The sequence below is a fragment of the Austrofundulus limnaeus genome, unplaced genomic scaffold (assembly GCF_001266775.1).
Source record: "Austrofundulus limnaeus strain Quisiro unplaced genomic scaffold, Austrofundulus_limnaeus-1.0 Scaffold355, whole genome shotgun sequence".
Classification (NCBI taxonomy): Eukaryota; Metazoa; Chordata; class Actinopteri; order Cyprinodontiformes; family Rivulidae; genus Austrofundulus; species Austrofundulus limnaeus.
The window spans coordinates 41,493-49,721 of NW_013952757.1; the positions used below are offsets into that span (position 1 = coordinate 41,493).

Genomic DNA, 8,229 nt, shown 5'->3' on the forward strand with positions numbered 1-8,229 from the left:
GCAAGTTATCTACAACAAGTAAAATATTGTTTATAACTTTTCTATAGAATCCCACTTCTGGATGGATTTCTGTTTTAAAGACTTTGTTCACAGTTTGAAACTGTTTAAAGTGTTTTTTGTTTTTTATTAGTAGGTGTTAGTGAACAGGAAAWAACACTTATTTTTTAAAACCTACACTGTTTATGAATGTGGTGTCTAAACTGTTAAAGCTTTCAGATATTATCATCCCAGCCCTGCTGAGGGTTGTGTTGACGCGTTCTGGTTGGGCTGCTTGGAAAATTTCCAGGACCACTTTTTTTTGTTTTGTTTTAGTTCCAGTTTCCTCCTTCACTCTGCTCAAATATAAATACATATTTAATTAGTTTTTATGGCTGTTAGTCCATCATAGACTGAAGGAGGGATTTCATAATTTAATGTAGAATTATGGCTTGAATAACAGACAGAAACCTGTCAGTCTGAAATCAATGTTTCATCTGAGGAGACTTTTAAACACATTATTAACCAGATTATTGTGGCTTCCTCTCACTGTAYAACACATGCAACAATATCTAAAAGTTTAACTCATGCAAATGTTTTGATGTGAGTTATTTCAGAGCAGCTGTTTGTCTTGATGATTTATACTCTTTGTTTCAGCTGATTATGTTCAAACCTCTCAGTAAATGTATGTTTAAACAAGCTCTGGTGTTACAGGAGGAAGTCAAAATGAGAAATAACTTGTCTCACAGTCATGCTTTCATGAAATATGAGACACTTTTCACATGAAGCTGAACAGCCATAAGGAGGGAGAGATAAAAACACAGCTTCATGTTTTCTCTGACAGAAGGCTGTTAGTTCAGCATCACTGCAGAAACTCTGGTCCTCTGGTCACTTCTCTCACCTGTGAGACCCTTCAGCTCATCTAGACAGTGAGATTTCTTATCCAGGCTTGTCAGAATATTTATCTGAGGTTTTAATCATCACAGGAAATATTGACAGAGCTGCAAAAACACTAGCCTGGTTAAAACCAGACCCTCGTCCTACACTTTGCTTCGTACAAGGGTCTGGACTTGATGCATAGAGAATCATTTCTTGCAGGAGGCGTGGCCTCTGCTGAAGCATGTGTGTGTTGTCAGTGTGAAGGAGGCTAAGCTAAGAAGCTAACCAGAAATCATGTGTGCTGTAAACAACCCTACTGAGAGGAGAAAAGTACCGAGCCGAACGAGACGACTGTAAATGAGAGCTGCTGCTTTGTCAGACAAATTTATTTTAATTTGGAAGTTTTATCAACACAGACTGGCTTCATTCACTTCCTCCACTGCCGTATGCTAAAATAACTAGCAGACAATCGATGTCGTTCAAAACTCCACCTTCTGTTCTCTGATTGGCCCAGGTACAATAAACTACAAGCTGACACTGCGAAGAAAATTGACGTTCTCTTCTCTGATTGGCCCGGCTAAAAATCTGCCAGCGAAATCCATCTCAATGGGAGAAGTCCCAGACGGAGCAGAGAAGGGAAACTAGAACTGAGCGGACCTGCGTAGGAAGGCAAGGACCAGGCTACAAAAACACTGTAAAACAGCAAAGAAATCCAAATATAACTGTTAAYCCAGCAGTTATTTGTCTTTGAACACTGTACTCTAATTGACAGGTAGTTTTAAATGTTTAAATGTTCTTAATTATTAACTTTAATGTTTTGTGTTTAACTTTGACTAAACACAAAACGTCACACTTCTTGTCTCAGTGCTACAGGAGCACCTCTGGAAAAACACTAACTGAGCTCTACCTGGTATTTCCTGCATAGAAACAGTGTTTAACACATCACTGAAAATTGCTTGCATGACTGACTAAATGTGAAATAAATAATACAGAAATACTATTAAAGTAAAAGTAAGAGTTTTACTCAACAATGAGTTGTGAGAAGCTGCTGTGTTGAATTCTGAACTCAACCACTTTTCGACTGAATTCCCACTGGAGGAGTGGTCCAGTTTAAATTTACCACTTGTAAGTGGAAATACTTTTGAACCCTATGCAGCTCCACATAGTGGTGGGATGTGGTCATTTAACAGGTTAAGTACWTGACATGCATTATGGGAGATGTAGTTTATGGTCACTGGTGGCTTTAAAACAGCTTRTTTTAGGAAAATACATTTTAAAGCTCTCGTGGGCCACATGAAATGCCGCMTCTGGCCACATTTTGCCCACAGGCCTTGAGTTTGATATGCATACTATAGAGAAATGACATTTTCTGCCTTAAACTTATTGCTTTTTGTTCTTAAAAAGTCATTGTTGAGAATTGTAAGCTTTTTGCAGTTATTTATGTAATTATGGTCATTTTTCGTCTACACGTCAATAAAAGCTCATTTTAATGTTGTCAAACTGCAGCAGCCCAGTTCAAGCAAGCAGACACTTAAAAGGGTAGTCAAAAGGCCAAAATCTCATGGATAACATGGAAGTTGGGCAGGGAAGAATCCCTCTGCCGAAAAGTTTGGCTCTCTCTCTGTGGCCAAATGGTGAATAACGGAAGATAGACTCCAGCTGGAAACAACTTCTGCAGTGGCGTGCACAGCTGTGGGCGGAGTCTCCCAGGAGCTCTGCGCAGTTTGTCTCGTTGGACTGCGGAAGATGTCTGCAAACACTAACTTCCTTTAACCACATGACTGGTCAGCTGCTGATCAACCAAGTCAAGTCAAAATTCATTTGTCTCCCTTAAGAGAAATTTTGCTTGGTTTTTAAAGGGCATTACTGCACAGAACTAAAAATTCTGCCACATTTAGCCATGCATAAATTACTGGGYAGAAGCTTTGATTTTTTTCATTACTGACCTTGATTGATCAGTGATTAATGAGTATTTGTACAGTTATATTGACACAGGGGAACCCTGGACCTCCTGAGTTCAMCTGTTTGTTTTCTGTGTGTAGGACATGGGAGCTGTCATAATGTTGGCCTGTGAAATAACTGCCTGGTCACAGACCACGCTGGACCCTTAAGTTGTCCTTGTCCATAAATGTTTAGGTTAGTTTCACATCAGATCTTATTTTTTAAGGTCACTTCCACCAAAGAACTCATTGAGTCTACAGAAATGGTTTGGATAGGCTGGTAGTCTTCAGGAAGTAATTTCTTATCATGACATCTACACTTTCATGTTCTTACATGTTCCTTAATTGAACTGTTAAGATGTTTGTCGATTTATCCCATTAATGACATCATCATCAGTGAAAGTGACCTTTCATCCTCCACAATCATGAATATAGTTAATACACACACATTCAGGTTTGTTGATAGAGGGATTTCTTTCTTTGGATTTTGATAACTCTGATAATTCACTGCYGGGTGTATTATGTACCATTGGCGGTACTCTTGTTCTAGTTAACGCTCCACCTTTTCTTCCCTCGTTTTTTTCCCTTTCTGGGCTATTCTCATGTTGAATGTGTGGATGGCTGACAAAGCTGCAGGTGCTATTGAGCAATCAGACCTGAATTGTTTGCTTTGACACAGCGTGGGACACTTGGCATGACAACTGGGACTTGGCTTGATATTAATCTTCTGTGTTGACTCATGAGTCCGGAGCGCTCGAAAAAAAAAAAAGCCCAGGAAACTATTTTTTTTTCATCACTCAGAATACGTGTGCATTTTTAAAAGAAATGTGTTTAGTAAAATGAAACTCTAAAGGAGAGGACAGTCTTTTAGTCTTCTTCCATGTCAGTAACTCCTTTTATGGTTTTTGCGTTTAATGACTAAGAGGTGAGATGCAGTGAAAGTCCACAGCCCAGCTCTGCCACATAAACAGAGTGAAAACTAGCAAAGCCTCTGGCTACGAAGCCCAGCCCAGCTCTGCTTGTTTGGGCTGGTCCCTTTCTGAGTGATAGCTTACCTGTGGAATTCAGCAGAGCTTTTTTATATTCCCATTGATTCCAAAGCAATAGCTGAGTGCTCTTACAAAGGGTGGTGTGTACAAACCTAACTCCACCATCTGAAATATAATCAGTCTTTTAGGCTGGGCTTTGGCTTTTGTACAAACTCTTTATTTTGTTCCCGTGTTTTGTTCTTCTTTCCTCTTATTCTTCCTGCACTACATTTGACTTCAAGGGGGAGGGGGGTCACAGGAATATTTAGTGGCGGTATTGTCAATCTGAAAGTACTTCTGTAAACAGGGCACGATGATTGCATTATGATGCCGCTCCTCCCTTGGACCGTGACACTTCAACAGCAACACCACAATTGTTCAGCCCCTCAGGTGTTCAATTCTGGTTGGCAGGAAATCCTCTGTTGCACAAGGCATGTGGTAAAATGTGCACATCAGCATGACAGGTCATTAAGAGAATCAGAACAGAGTTGGGTAATTGCCTGGATTCTGATTTATTTCTCCTCTTTGTCAGCTTTTACTGTATGAAAACCAGCAGTCACTTTACACTGAAGGTGCACCTTTGTGTTATCACATTTTTGTCTCAAAAAAGCTCAAACCACAAAGACCATTAAGTAGTTTGCAGTATACAAGTCTTGCTGTTTGCTCTTAGTTTCCTGCACAGTTGTTTGACATGGCATCAGGTAAAGTGTTTGTACACATAAAGATCTGGTAACAAGTATTTCCTGCTACCTCTTATCAAATAATCTTGATAAATGAAGTTTCAAATTGACAAAATCAAATGTTTGAACTTCCATATGTTTCATGTGATATGTAAGACTGGTGCAGAGTATTATTTAACTTTGATAAGCTCATTTAGGGTGAGGTTTTCATCCAGTTCAGAGCTCGTATAAAGTTACTTAATGATCGTCTCCATAACAGAAACTGAAAATTCTTGTTGTTTTTCAATAAATTTATTCCCTCATTTCTTCCTTTGAATGTTTAAGTTCTGAGTCTTAAACCTAAAACGTTAAACCTTAAACTTGAGCTGGAAATATTCTTCATTGGGTCATTCCATGTCAGATCACCCGATTTTTACCAAACCATCTCAGAATGTGATCAAACTTGACACATTTGTCAATTGTGGTCCCACAGCACAATATTTAAAAATTTAGTTAATTGGACCAGTTGTTCCAGAGATATAACCTCTTCAAATTTTAGATTTTTGACAAAAAAAAAAAACAGTTTTCAACCCCAGATATCTCGGGAACTACTGAGTCAGTTTTCACAAATTTGGTGTCATTGGAAAGAGAATATGATTTGATATTAATATCCTAGAACTCAGCTGTTCTACTTCTTGTTGAGGGTAGTGTTAACTAGGGTTGGGCAATATTGGCAAAAAAATTAATCACGATTAATTGTGGTATTTAGCCAATAACGATTAATTTGGCGATTAATCCCCTGGAGTCCCTGTACACCCTTATGTCCTGGTCTCATGACCAATTTAGTGGGAAATATTTGCTCTTTATAAAAATCTGTTCCAAATTGTCAAAATTACAGACTTAGGGCTATACATCAATTTTTAAATTATGTTGATAGATAAATCAATTTCAGAATTTATTTTTTATGTTCGWCATATTTGAAGCGGAGAGGATCACGACCAGACCGAATGGGGAACTCACCAGTCAGTCTGCCTGGTGGCATTAATCGTATTAATCGTCAAGTGCCAAAAAATAATCGATTAATGTTTTTCTGACGATTAATTGCACACGATACGATTATGCCCAACCCTAGTGTTAACAGGTTTGTATGTTTTTAAATAAGATTCTGAGCAGCTGAACACTTCATTTTTGGTATTTTTATGTTTRATCTGTTTCTGAATTTGCTAATCCTCTGGTCGTACATTAGAAGAATTAATTGGAAGAAACTAGAAGTGAGAAGTTTGGTTAAAATTGTTAAAGGTGTTGCAAAAGTGTCTTTTTCTGGTAGCGTGTTTGTCTTAAACTGGATGTGACCCTGCATCTTTTGATCAGTGATGAAGCAGTTTTCATCTTAGTTATCCTACTTTTAAATAAATCTGATCCTTAGCTTAAATTTGAGGAGCATTTAGTAATAAAGAATTACAAAGAAGTTAAAAGCATGTAGATCAGCACCAGTCTTTAGAGGGTTCATCAGGCTGAGAGAAGGGATGACCCTGGGGCTTTTCCAGTAAAACCTGCTGTATTTAYTTTAAAAGTAACTTAGTAATGAACAGCAGAAAGAGGAATATGATCAGTGCACTTTAGATTATCTGTAAGCCTGGTAAACATGAGCTTGTCCTACATGAAGCATTTACCCCGAGGACAGATTAGTGACAACATTGTCTCCAGGCAGCCAGGAAGTCTTGGAGGGGCTTTCCCTCTGAATATAAAAATAATGTGAACTGCTATGAAACAAAGTGAGACACAAGAATAAAAACATCTTCTTTCAAAATCATGCTAGACACATGCAAGTTAGTATTTCCATCCTTTTTAAGACCGTGTGTTTCCATTCATTTCTGTAGCCATACCCTAAGCCTAACCCTAACAACAATATGGTGTTCCACCATATTGGGACCAGTCTTTAGTCTCCAAAAGGATTACTGGTCCTGACAAGGTTTGTGTTTATGCCAGAAAAGGTTCTAAAGAGATAACAAAAACCAGGTTCACACACAAGTATACCGTCTACACCAGAAATTTAGTTTTCAGACCAATTCCAGTTTCCAGTTTTTCTAAACGTCTCACAGATTCCGATTTTGACAGACTTTTGGTGATTTTGTTCAATGTAAAATAATCTTCAAGATGGAGCTACAAGTGAAATTGAACCGAGGAAAATAAAAATAGAACAGTTCTTTCCAGAGCTGGCCTTTTGGGGCAGAGAGGGTGAGCCTGTGATCAGTTCAACTCCCCAGACCAACAACAAACGTGTGGGTGTCCCACTCTGAGTGCTCCACATGTGATGTGGAAAATGCAAAAAAATTGTTTCACATTGGGCTTTAAAAGAGTACCTTAACTCTTTGATGTTTTCTTTTACATACTTTAAATACAAATGTGAACGAATAATACAGTGACRCCCCTCATAGTTGAATTTCACAATTTATGGACTCAGTATTCATGGAATTTTAGGGAGGAGCCTAACTACTAATAATTCGTGGTAATTCCCCTAATCTACTGTACAGTAACAAACTTCAGTTTTTCTTCTTCTGCTTTCCCAGATAGTAAAATATGATTGAATCAACATTAGMCATGTTTCCATCAATGTTYTTCAATGTGCATTTTGAAGCATCGCATCAGAAAATGTGAATGGAAATGGCATGATTCAAAAAAAATTCCACTAATTTGCAAAAAAGTTGATACGCTCACCTAAGGTGGTTTTTGGGTTTTTCGGAAAAGAGTTAATGCGCAAAAGGACAGATGGAAACACATTTGCCGAGTAAATTCTGACATAGCGAACATTTAACTCACATAGCTGATCAGCTGTTCCCGCTATCTGTCCGATACCGGTACCAGAGCGACTGCAGCCACGACTGCAGCTGGACCCTCCTCCTGCTGTTGGCGTATTCTCAGTTACTCCCGTAACGTGAAGAGAATTTAATTTCTTTCTCTAKGTCTTCAGACAGCAGTAACATCACCAGAACTAGTTGATTTGACAGAATAACAACTTTCCTGATGGTAGCAACACGTTCCTGATAACTTCTCTCCATTGTCTTGAGCTGTGTGGTCCCTGCGAGTTTGCAACTTTTCCTTCCTGTTTCCTACAGGCATGCATCTGACGTAATGACACTTTGCGTGGCCTGGTTGATTTGCTTGAATTAAAAGAAAAATTCATGTATCCGCATCGTGACCCGGAACATCACCAAAATTTAATGGTGTGTTCCTTTGGCCAATACCCACCTGTGATAAAAAAAATTTCATGACAATCCGTCCACAAGTTTTTGAGTAATTTTGTCCACAGACAGACAGACACGACCAAAAACATTACCTCCTCCCTTGGCGGAGGTAATTATTCAAATAGCGGTCGGTGACTTACTTGTTGAAACAATGTTAGGTTTTTAACTATAACTGCTACTATACCAATCTTGATTAACAATGATTAGACGTTGACATTTCAATCATTAGAATTCAACCATGAAACAGCATTAATTCCATAACATTGTTTCATCATTGGTTTTTTGGCTAGAACTGGATGATGGTTTGATGGCTGATTCACCATCAATCATCGACTTTAACCAAAAATCAACTTTTTTGACCATAATTCAACATTGGGTTAACATCTTTTACTATCTGGGTTCTGTAGGTTTCAAGCTAAGTAAAGCCCGGCCGCCCACCAATACTGTAATGCACTGGAGAAAACACTGTAACACTGTCCTCATAAAAAGACCTCGTATGGAT

The 8,229-nt window shown here is 38.5% G+C and overlaps 1 protein-coding gene across 1 annotated transcript in view; it reads left to right on the forward strand.

Annotated features, from left to right (window-relative positions):
- Positions 1-8,229, forward strand: part of tprg1 (tumor protein p63 regulated 1) — a 62,049-nt gene that overhangs the window by 41,142 nt on the left and 12,678 nt on the right. The window lies entirely within an intron of this gene.